The sequence below is a fragment of the Balaenoptera borealis genome (assembly GCF_965194805.1).
Source record: "Balaenoptera borealis genome assembly, chromosome: 16".
Classification (NCBI taxonomy): domain Eukaryota; kingdom Metazoa; phylum Chordata; class Mammalia; order Artiodactyla; family Balaenopteridae; genus Balaenoptera; species Balaenoptera borealis.
In genome coordinates this window covers 12,985,124-12,996,558 of record NC_138872.1, presented here as the reverse complement: position 1 = coordinate 12,996,558, position 11,435 = coordinate 12,985,124, and the positions used below count along the sequence as shown (strand labels likewise).

General features: G+C 57.0%; 1 long non-coding RNA gene across 1 annotated transcript in view; it reads right to left on the bottom strand.

Moving 5' to 3' along the window:
- Nucleotides 1-10,553, bottom strand: part of LOC309613642 — a 33,888-nt gene extending 23,335 nt beyond the window's left edge. Inside the window, exons 1-6 of the long non-coding RNA XR_014235819.1 lie at nt 10,154-10,553; nt 4,693-9,421; nt 4,001-4,130; nt 3,326-3,425; nt 2,916-3,061; nt 2,116-2,213 (exon numbers count right to left, since the gene is read on the bottom strand). This is a non-coding gene — a long non-coding RNA (uncharacterized lncRNA). The remainder of the gene's footprint in view (nt 1-2,115; nt 2,214-2,915; nt 3,062-3,325; nt 3,426-4,000; nt 4,131-4,692; nt 9,422-10,153) is intronic.
- Between the last annotated feature and the right edge of the window lie 882 nt (nt 10,554-11,435).

The following is an 11,435-nucleotide window of genomic DNA, read 5'->3' as shown; positions in this document are numbered from 1 at the left end:
ACGGGGTTGGTGCATTGTGTGGTATGCCACGTGGCTTCCCCTGTGACTAGACTTGTACTCCCATAGGACTAGGGAGGGAGGGAGGAAGGGAGAAGGGGTGAACGTGGCAGTTTCAGCAGAGGCAGAGCTAAGCAGGGTGTGCTGGCCTTGACAGGCCTAGGCAGAAGTGACACGTGTATACGGGATGGGAGGTCACCAGGGGCTTCCAGAGTCATTGGGATTCAGGGCAGAGGCTCCAAGAAAAGAGATGATGGGAAAACAGGGGAAAAGGTGGAGATGAAAATTCATCAGCGCTTCCCCAACCCCGGGCACTACCGGGCTGCGGGGTGGGCTTTCTGCGGGAGGCGGACACCAACCCCGGGAGCGAGCCTGGGCTGTCATTGCTGGACAGACACCGAGAACCAGGGGTGGAGGAAACAATCACGGGGGCAGGGCGTGAGGAGAGGGCATGAGCAGGCAACACCAACGGGCCATGATGGGGCTGTGAGCATCGTCTTTGCAGTGACCAAAGGCAGACAAAGTGACAGAGGCTAGCAGGTTCCTGGGTGGCGGGTCCCCTGCCAGGACAGTGGGTTTGGGAAGGCGGAATGCACCTGGGCTGTCTCTGTGCGGCCACCCCAGGCTTGCTGGTCTCTGCCACCTGCCGGCCCAGCCGCACTGAGACCCCACGTCTCAGCCCCTGGCACTGGGCTCCCACCTCCCCCTCTCTCCATCTTTTGGGACTTGTCTGAGCACCGACGTCTCCATCCATGCTTCCGGCCCCAGGTGTCCACGACCTGTCCCTGTTTTCCAGCCTCCCTCAGTCATGTCCTGCACACTGGACCCCACTTTGTGCCCATGTGCGGCCTCAGACGGGCACCCCTCGGTGCGGAAGGCCCGGAACACTGCCTGTGGCCCCTTCCGGCAGCAGGAAATGGTGCTTGAGTCACTCCCATCACGCCTGACCCCGGGGCTCCTGGAGACGCAGGAGGAGGCCTTGGAGCCGCATCCCCCGGCCAGAACCGTCTTCCATCAGGGGATGAGAAGCAGAAGAGGAGGCACCTGGCCGATCCCAGCGGCCACAGTTTCCAGAACATCTCCCTCCCGCAGACGAGCACCCTGCCCTCAGGTGCACCCAGGTGCCTCAAACCAGCAGATAATAGGTGCCCATGAACTTGCAGAGTCCTGCCCAGATTTCAGTCTTAAGAGTTAATTTGCACGAAATAATTTGCCCAATTGATCAGCTGCCAGGAATCTGGGCTGACTGGCGTTTTCTCTTGGCCGCCGTTTGGACTCCGGAGCCAGATTGGGGCTGGGGGCTCCCCCTTGGCCTCAGTGGGCCCTCACGGTCTGCGGGGAGCGACAGAGCGCACAGGCTGATTTAATGGACGTTTATGCAGCCCTGCAGGAGGCCATAGCTGAGCATGTCCCCTCCTAATTAAAGGACAGCGGCCAGTTGTTCCCCATCAGTGCTGACAAAAGGGGATTGCTTTGGTCCTGGGAGCTTATGGGAGCTCCTCAGATGCCAAAATCTGGCACCTGCCACCTGGCATTCTTAAAGTGACCCTTTCAGGAGAGATGGCCATTGTGAGGGGGACGGTTGTTATGGGGCCTCCATCCAGGCTGGGGTGGGGGGTCGCTCTGCCCACGTAGGGGCAGGAGGACAGTGTCCTAAACCTGACCCTGCCCTGGCCTGCGGGGGAGAGAGGGGGTTTGCATGGGGGCGGGGCTACAGATGCAAATGCCCACAGGCCTGGGGGTCAGGGGACTCCCGCAGAGGCTGGGGGAGGGGCATGGCCCACAGGATGAGCCCGTCTCCAGCGTGGAAGCCACATGGAAATCCAGGCCCAGCACTGCCCGACCCTCCAGCCGCCCGGGCAACCCTGGAGAAGTGGAGGCCACTGTCCACTCCGGGACTGTTAGCTGCGTCAGGACAGGGCCTGTCCCGTCCGGTCCCTGTAGCCCCGCCCCCGCCACCCCTGCCCTGCAGAGAGCCCTCCTCGGCCACCGTGGGGGGGGGGGAGCGAAGCAGGCGCCCCTCCCAGCAGTGTCAGCTCGGTGGGCGGTGCCCCCGAACATGACAGAGTCTTGGGGGAAAAGCCCTCCTCACACCAGCCAGCCCAGCGCCACACACACCTTGATGCTCACGACTTTCCAGAACGATTTTCTCTCAGTGACTCAGAGGTCACACTGTGGACCCAAACCAGCCAGCAGATGTGCCGAGTTTGTCCCTCCTGGTGTTTTTTGAAAAACGTGAATCCGATGTCAACACGTGAAAAACCTGAGATTTCACTTGAGCATCTGATACTTTGATTCTCTTAAGGTGTCAGGACACGGCGCCACTCTGCGCCCAAGTCCTCTCCTGGTAGCTTGTGGTGGCACCGAGGCCAGGGCACCAGCCCCTTTAGACAGGCTCGTGCTCCGCAGTTTGCCACCGATTCCACCCCTCCCCCTATTGTCCCCACATGGAGACCCAGGATCTGCCACCCCAACTGCTGTGCTGCATTGTCCACAGGCCACTTGCTGGGTCCCTCCCTGGGTCTTTCCCCTTCTACAGGGAAACGGTAACAAAACCACACCACAGGGCTGGGGGGCATCCAGAACCTGCTTGGAACGTGTCTGGCAGGTGGGAATCCCTCAGGAAGTGCTGGCTGGCGGCTGGTCCAGCCCTCTTCACTCCTTTTGTTACCTGCCAGGCCCGTGGGGACACTGGCTTTGAGACCTGCTGCAGACGGAGGAACCAGCTGTGGCCGTTTCTCTCCAGCTTTCTCCATCTCCACCGCTTTCCCCCAGCCCCACCTCCCACCTTGTCCCACACCCACAGGGTGGGGGACGCAGAGCCTGGAGTCCCGCCACATGGGTCCTGGGTCTTCCGTTGTCCTGACCCCACCATCACTGCCGACCCGTCTGACGGGCATGTTCCTATTTTCTCCCACATCTCCTACCTGGATGTTAATCCCTCCGTCCACCAGCGACGTCAGGACCGCATGGGAGATTTGATCAGGTTTGCAAGGGTGTTCTTTCTTTTTACAGCCCATGTTCTATCAGTGAGACACTTCAGAATTCACTGGATGTAATTTATCTTTGGGATTAATACACTGTGTTAAGTACTTTGAAAGCAATCAACAACTATAATCCAATTACTACTGGCTGTATTTTTAATGCTATTTTGCCCCCAGCCCCTCATCTCAACTGTGCGCCAGACTCACTCCCACACACACACACAGAGCAGATGCCAATTTTGTGCCCCGCTGCCTCGCCTAACAGCGAGAGCACTGAATAGTGAACAGCTGATCTGCGTGAAGTAACGTGAGAGCTCCTGTAGTCCTGGAGCTTTTAAACTTACAAACAGGTATCAGCCAGGTTGCCATGGAGAGCAGTGGACCGATGCCAGGGCTCACCCTCCAGACTCGTGGCCTCCTCTGATCAGCAGGGTCACGTGGGCTCTGCGAGGAGGCAGAGGCATGGCCTGGCATTTTAATGACACTGACTGGCTGTGTCTGAGCGGCGAGTGTGTAGGGGTGAGACAGGGCACGTATGTGTGAGTGTGGGTGCATGTGTGTAAGTTCGCACGCACAGCCCCACACATATGGAATGAAAACTGAATGGCCCTGAGGATCTGCTGGACACCTTTCATGTTCTAACAGAGACCGTGAGGCCTGAGGGGTCACTGGATGGACAATTCGAGTTTCTGAGTCAGGGCGGCTGCTGACTCAGCACTGAGGAAGCCGCTCCTCTGGCCCCATCAAGACCCCCCTGGCTCCCTTCTCCCTCTCACGTGCACCCATCCCCCCTTTTCTCCTTCCTCTTCCCCCTCCATTCACCCTCCTTGCCTCCCCCCTGCCCTCTCTCATTTTCTCTCTCGGCTGCCTTCTTTGTCCTGCAATCCCCCTCCCCCGCCCCATTATGGATGATGGGAGGAGAACCACATCCTTGCTGCCTGCCATATAAAACCCTCGACATCGGTTTGTACCCATTTTTCGGTCTTGCAAATCCACCCCAACTCAGGGAAAATACCTACATACATACATACACGCATCGCATGCACAGAATGTAAACACAGACCAGAAGAAAGCCCTCCATCCTCTGTCTCTGTTTTGGTTTCTCCAGAAGCCGACCCTGAGGCAAGGCTTCAAGTCCAAGGATTTCCTCTGGGGGGTGATCACAAACAACACCGGTCGGGGGTGAGGGGCAGGGAGACCAGACAGGGAAGGAGGCCACGAGCATTCTGCCTGTTCCTCTGGGAACCAGCCAAGGGGTTGTCTGCAGCCCGTGGAGTCCCGCCCCAGAGCGCAGTCAGAAGATGGGCCTGAGGTTGTTGGGAAGGGGCGTGCGCCCACCTCCAGCAAGTTCCGTCCGTGGGAAACAAGAGGCCAGTCCCGCCGGGGAGCCCGCAGCACAAACAGGCACCGCAGCCAAGAGACCTGGGCGTGGCCCCAACTCCATCAGGCCTGGGCCCCCCGGGGCGTTCACTTCCAGCCCCTCTGGTCTCTGGGGCTCCCACACAGCCCAGCCTGGCAGCTGGGACCCTCAGGGGCGACGCAGGGGCGGCAGCAGGAAGCCAGGCAGGGGGCACGTGGTGGGCGGGGCCAGGGGACTCGGGGACTTTCGGAAAGAGGAGCCCCTCCCCCTGCTGTGCTGCTCTCTGGGGCTCACCCCTGCGCGGCAGACCTCCCCTGACCCCAGACATCCTCCCAACACGTGAGTCCCTACCGTGCCCCGCGCTGGGCTCGAGCTGGGGTGCATCGGGGAACGGGCTCCCGTCCTGGGGGAGCCGGCGCTCCAGGGAGGCTCACAGAAGAGAAACAAGAGCCGGAAGTCACCGTGGTAACATCTGACCTGATGGGCGCTGGGAAGAGCAGAAAGCGGGGACACAGGCTGCAGAGAAGTGACAACGGGGCAGAGCGGCTTAGCCAGAGAGGGAAAGGGGGAGCGGCCCGGGGACTCATTGCTGCACCGGCCCTGGTGCCATCTCCCGTGACCCATTCTCTCCCACCTTCATTTTCCAGGCTTTACAGTCTCCTCCCCGAAATCAACAGAGCCCAGACCTGCTGGGCCCCAGCGTGACTGTCACACTTAGTCACACGAGTGTCACACTTTGTGTGACACGAAGGCCATGAGACAGTCTGTCAATCATTTTTTAACGTAACCGCAGTAGGAAACACGTCACACGGTGTTACACACACACACACACACACACACACACCTATTTATGTGAAAACAAAGCAGAAGTTTCCCCAAACCCCCCTTCACTGCACGCCACGCGCTCTGATATTTCCTCATCTATTCTATTCTGGTCTATTGCAGAGTTTAAGCGCAGGGCTCCACCCTCTAAATTGATTTCAAGACCCACTCATGCATCACAACCTGCGATTTGATAAACTCTGTACCAGGAAACATCCGGTGGTGGGTGTGTTGGACCAGATGCCGTTTGTCCCACAGTGAGGCTGGGGGAGTGGGGGCAGGAGGAGGGCCGTGCCCACTAGAGCCTGAGAAGTCACCCCCTCCAGTGTTTGCCCAGCAGCCTGCAAGGCCGGGGGGCTGGGGTTGGGGGCACAGACCAGACGGCAGGAACTTGGCCTGTGGCCGCTCAGCCCGGCATCCTCCCGAGCCCACCAGGAGCAGCCCCCCGGCATGGCTGTGAGGGACAGGCCCCCGAGGGAGGCCTGAGCTGGGCCCGCCCGCCCCTTCCCAAGAACCCCAGACCCCGCCCCCCCCGGACCCGCACTCGGGACCAGGCTCAGAGGAGCTGGCAGGCAGGCCCTCAGCCCGGAGAACAGGCAGAAGCCGCTGTAACACCCTCAGCAAGAGCTGCTCCTGCTGCTGCCACGGGGTCGCCGTCAGCTGACTTGGCCGCAGCCAGTGCACTGGGTCCTACGTGCGTCACCTCGCTTCCCGCTCACGATGGCCCTCAGGGCAGATATGGTGGTCTCACTCCTGGTCCTCTTGGTGGCAGCAGCAGTGATGAGGGTCACAAACAGCACCTGACGTTCCCGAGCACCTGCCAGGCCACCAGCACGGTGCCGAGGGCTCCACTTGATCCCCGCTAGTCTGGAGTCCTAACCACAGACAGCATCTGTGTGACCCCAGGTAAGTGACTTAACCTCTCTGTGCCTCTGTTTTCTCAGCTGTAAATGAGGATAATAAAGTCCCCGCTCCTAGGAATTAAAGGTGCTTAACTAGGGCCTCGCACCAACAGGCAGTCCATATAGGTTGATACTAGCCCCACTCGACAGCTGGAGAAACTGAGGCTCAGAGTCACCGGCCTGGAGGGAAGTGGGACTCGCTTCCCAGTCTGTCCAATGCTGAGCTCTTTGGCTTCCCTCCCTTATGGCCACCTTCAGAGGGACAGGGCAGAGGGCCATCACCCCCCCCCAAAAAGGGGCTGAGCCTCTGAGGACCCCACCATCTGGCCAAGATGCCCCCCCAGCTCCCAGGAGACCACCAATCGCTCCTGTGTGTCCGATGTTCCGGCCTCAGACCACATGCTACCCACCGCGGGGGCATCTCCCTGTCCCGGGCCAGTTCGCTGCGGACGACGTGTCTGCTGGGGGCAGGCCTGTCCTCCTTCCATCGTCCACGACATTCCCTCCTCTAGCTCCCCTCTGGACAGACGCTGTCCCTCTCATCTCCGTCATTTCCATGCAGCTGACAGTGACAGCCACACTGGCCATGCTTGTGACACAGCCTTTTGGTTTCTGATAGACTAATTTGCAGCTAGATTTCACCTGATTCCACTTACAAGGGCAGGTTTTCCTTCCAGTCTCAACTGCGTGGTCTTGGGTTTGGAGGCCTGGGGCTGGGCCGCAGGCTTGGAGGATTAGGGGAGAGCAAATAACACAGCCCTCACCCCGGGAAGGGGGCGGCGGAGCTGGTTCCACCCTGGCCACCTGGGGACAGCCAGCACTCTAGGCCACCACAGGCCTCCCACCTGATCTGGGTGTTCTGGGTCCCACACTTCAGGCTTCTGAGTCCTGCGCCATCCTCCTACCTCCCAGAGAAATCTCTATATTATTCCCGGGAAGACACTGTCATTCCCTTTGGAGGCCTAGGAGGTGGCAGAGCCGACTGGGGAAGAGCATGGGCTCTGGAGTCGCCTCTCTGGTTCAAATCCAGCTCTGCCACTTCCTGCTGTGTGACCTTGGGTAAGTTGCTTAAACTCTCTCTGCCTCCGTGTCCTCATCTGAACTGCCTATTGGTGTCAGGGCAGAGGATAACAATCTGTGCTTCCCAGCCAACGGACACTTAGGCTTTTATACTTTTCCTCTTACAAAAATCCTTAGAGATCCACCTTTGCATATTTTTCTTATTAGTTCATTGGGATAAATTCCTGTAAATGGACTTTGGGGCCTGAAGTTGTGCATTTGCAGTTGCAGTTGCTACATATAGTGCCAAACTGCCCTCCGGAAAGATTGTACCAATGAACTCACCCAAGAGGTGTGGTTCTATTTAATGAAAACTTTCTCCACCCCACATTTCCTTTTATTAGGCTTACACATCTCTTCAAAATCCTTGTTTCCTAGATCATAATCTTAGAATTTAATACATGTTCTTCTTTCGGGTTATTATTAATATAAGATTTATCAGACCGTGTGAGAGCCCAGCCAGAGCCTTAGGGAAAGAGGTGTTCCTTTCAGAGCTGCGGATAATAAAAATTACTAAGCCACGGAGATTTGGAAACAAAAGTGACCAGGGAGGAGTAGAAAGAATTATCCTTGTTATGTTAAAAGCATGGTTGGAATTTTCACTCTGCGCCTGGCATGTAGTGTTTAGAACAGCGGCTCATACATGAGGTGGGCACCCAGTAATCCTTTCTGAATGGAAGGAGTTGTGGAAAGTGTGTTCCAGACGGAGGTAACAGCACATGCAAAGGCCCTGAGGCAGGAACGTGCTGGGCCCATTTGGGGAAAAGAAAAGAAGCCAGCGTGGACAACTCCTCCTATAACTATCCCAGATCTAGCACTGCAAGTTCTGTGTCCAAAGAAATGCCTCAGCAGAGCAGGACAGTTGGTCACCCCAGGTCGGAGCAACGTGAGCCAAATGGGATACTGTCTCCCAACATCCACTGTCCCCTCCCAGTAATAGCCTTTTTTCTGAGCACACAGCCAAGCAGAATGAAGGCTGCACTTCTCAGCCCCCTTTGCAGTCAGGGGTGGTCATGTGACTGGGCTGTGGCCAATGGGAAAGAGAACTGTGTGCTCAGCTGCTGGGCCCCACCCTTAAAGGGAAGGCTTGTGTCCGTCTGTCCCCTCTGCCCTTCCCTGCTGGCCAGCCACGGGGATGTGATCCACCTTGTGGGAGAAGCCACACCCCAGGGGTGACAGAGCAGCAAGGTAGAAGGAGCCTGGGACCCTGAAAACTCCAGAGAAGAATCACCCTACGGGCTTGGATTTCATGCAAAAAAGAAATAAACTGTCTTATTTAAGCCACTGTAATTTGAGGTCCCTGTCATGCTCACTGAGGCTATAACCTACTTGGTAGAAAGGTGGGGTTGGAGGGGCAGGCAGGGGCCGGGAGGCTAAGGTGAGGGAAGAAACCAATGAGGAAGGATTCCAAGGCCCACCTGCTCCAGGTGAGAGTCCCAGTGGGCGCCCCTCCCACCACTGAGTAATAGGATTTTCGCCACTTTCCCTTTAGGATGTTGCAAGACACACAGCCTAGTCTCTCCTTATCTCCTGAGATGTCCTTTAAGATTATTTAGATACCCTTTCATTTTAGCCACAGAGAAACTGAGGCCCAGACAGGAAATAGCCTGCCCTTGTCCTCAGGAAAGAGCCAGTTCCCTTGAATATTCTCCTGGGCCAGGTGGCCATAATTTGCTTCTACATCTACTGAGAATCAGACCAGCTGATTCTCATTCATTCATTCATTTATTCATTCACACGTCCATTTGTGAAATACTTTTTGTAAAGCAAGATGGTCACAGGAGCCTCAGTTGTAGGAAGGGGCAAGTCCTTCCTAATCAATGCCTTCTGCACCCAATGAGGTATTTCTAACCCAAAGATACAGGGGAGACGGTCACGAGATCGGGCCGCCCCTAGCCTGCCGCCCCCACACCTGCCCCAACCTCATCCCAGCGCCACCTCCACCTCCTCCCTGAGCCCTTGGGGTTCCTAACTTCACGGCCACCGCCCTCTCCAGCCTCTGGCCTCGCCTGTCCCCTCCCAGTGGCCGGAGGAGCCATGCGCCATGAATCCGAGAAGACCTTATCCCTGCCCTCCCGGAGCTTACCGGCCTGAGCGTGGAATCCTCCAGAACCGCCTCTCCACACACACAGGGCTCACCTGGGTGGAGCCGGCAGGGGGGCTGGGGGTGGCCTGACCCCCCACCCCTCACCTGGGAGCAGCTCACGTAAAGCGCTCGTAGCTCACCCCGGGCTGATGGTTCCAGCCTCCAAGACACCCCGAGGCCTCCTTGGCTGCTTGGTAATCAGACCAGGTACCTGCAAGGAGCCGCGACTCACATTTTCACTTAACTGAAAAATCCACATCATCAAAGAGGCGGAGATGCTCAGTGGCCCTTTCTTCCCTCGCCAGTGACCATTAACCTTTAAAAAGATGCTTCATGAGCCATTTGCTGAGCCTCGTTCTCTGTGCCAGGTGTAATGAGGCTCATACACGGGCCAGACTCGGGAGGGGGTGAACGTGAGAAATGCCACAAACGAGAGACCCGGGCAGAGCGGGCCCCGGGGCCACTCAGCCGCGCGGGGGGCCTGGAGCGGGTGTGTCAGCGGCCGCACCGGAGCCCAGCCCTGGGGCTCTGGGACAGCTAAAGCCAAGTCTTGTTCAGGAAGTGAGTTCTACTGAGACAACGGGGGCAGAAATTAAAAAGCCAGATCCTGTCACTCCTCTGATCTAAACCCTCTGCTGCTTCCACCTGACTCAGCGTAGAAGCCAAGTCCTTACACTGACCTTGGGGCCTTTCTGACTCGGCCCCTCCTCACCGCTCTGATGATCTCCTTGCCCCTCGACCCCTTCCTCTCTCCTATCTGGTTATATTGACCTCCTTGCTGAGCCTGGAAATCCAGCTCCATGCCCACCCCAGGGCCTTTGCACGAAAGCTCCTCCCCCAGGTAGTCTTAGGGCTGCTCCCTCTCTGTCGCCTTCTCGGGGGGCCTCCCTCACCCCACGTTTAAAATAACACCCCTACCGCAGCCTCCACACTCAGTGTGCACCTCCCTGCTTTACTTCTCGCCAAAGCACCGACCAGCACGGGCACCTTTCCTGTTACCAGCTGACGTCAGCGTTCGTCCCTGTGTGTTAGGATGTACAGATCCTGTAGGGAGGGATCTTCCCGTTTTGTTCCCGGCTTTGTTCCCAGTGCTCAGAACAGGTCAGACACGCAGCGGACACTTCATAAACATCTGTGGAATGAATGAATGAGTGAGTGAATGCATGAATGAATGAATAAAATCATACCTGAAGGACAAACCCCTGAGACTTGGAAGAACTTGTTGATTAAAGGGGTGAAGTTCTAGAATCCACGTCCCTCCATTTGCTGAAGGGAGAGATGAAGAAATACAGTTATCCAGTGGGACGGCCTCGTGCCCGGGGCCCGAGTTGGCAGCAAACTGGTCGTCATGGTGACGCCCTCCGTGCACAGGGGCAGAGCCACGGGCAGAAGAGCAGGGACATCTGCGCAGCTGCTTCCCCCCCAGAGCCACGTGCTACCGATTTAGAGGCTGTGCGGTGTCTTGCTCACGTTTCCGCTCTGCCTGAGCCCTCCCCCCACACACCTCCCCAGGCAGCTCCTCCCCATCGCCCGGGGCTCAGCTCACATCCAGCTCTCCAGAGAGCCCACTCCCCACCCTGGGATCCAGCGTGACGCCCCCTCCCCCAATCACGCACGTGGTTTCGATTCCTCAGGGCTCGTCACTCCCTGACTTTCTCTGGTTCACTCCTTTATGCACTTGCTTATTCTCGCTGAACCCCCCATGAGGACATCAGCCCCGTTTGGAGGGGGACCTTGCCTGCCTTGCTCACTGCTGAACAACCCCCAGCCCTGTTCGGGGTCCAACACACAGTAGGTGTTCAATAAACATTTGTGAAATGAATGGCTAGAGGAAACCAAGTGTACATACACTTTGAGGATTTAAAAAGTAATATGGAAATTTCCAATTCTTTGAGGGCCTGCAAGTAGCATTTACCATCATCCCAGGGGGTTAGATGTGGCTTGATGTGAAAATAGCTATGAAGACTGAAGGGTGGCCCAATTAGCTTCCCCACACCCCCTCAGGCTTCTCTATACTTCAATAAAAATGTTACATTTCCTTCTTTTGAATCTGTGTTCATTGAAGCACCCAGTAATGATGGAATATAGCAATTACGTGCTTTTTCTTGTTTCCCCTTTAGGACACGACATGATTTTTTTACTGTTGGTTCAGTGTCTGAACCCCTCCTCTGTGTTGGGAGGACCGCGGTGTAGCATTCAGGGGGCTGGGCCATCCTGGAGTGACC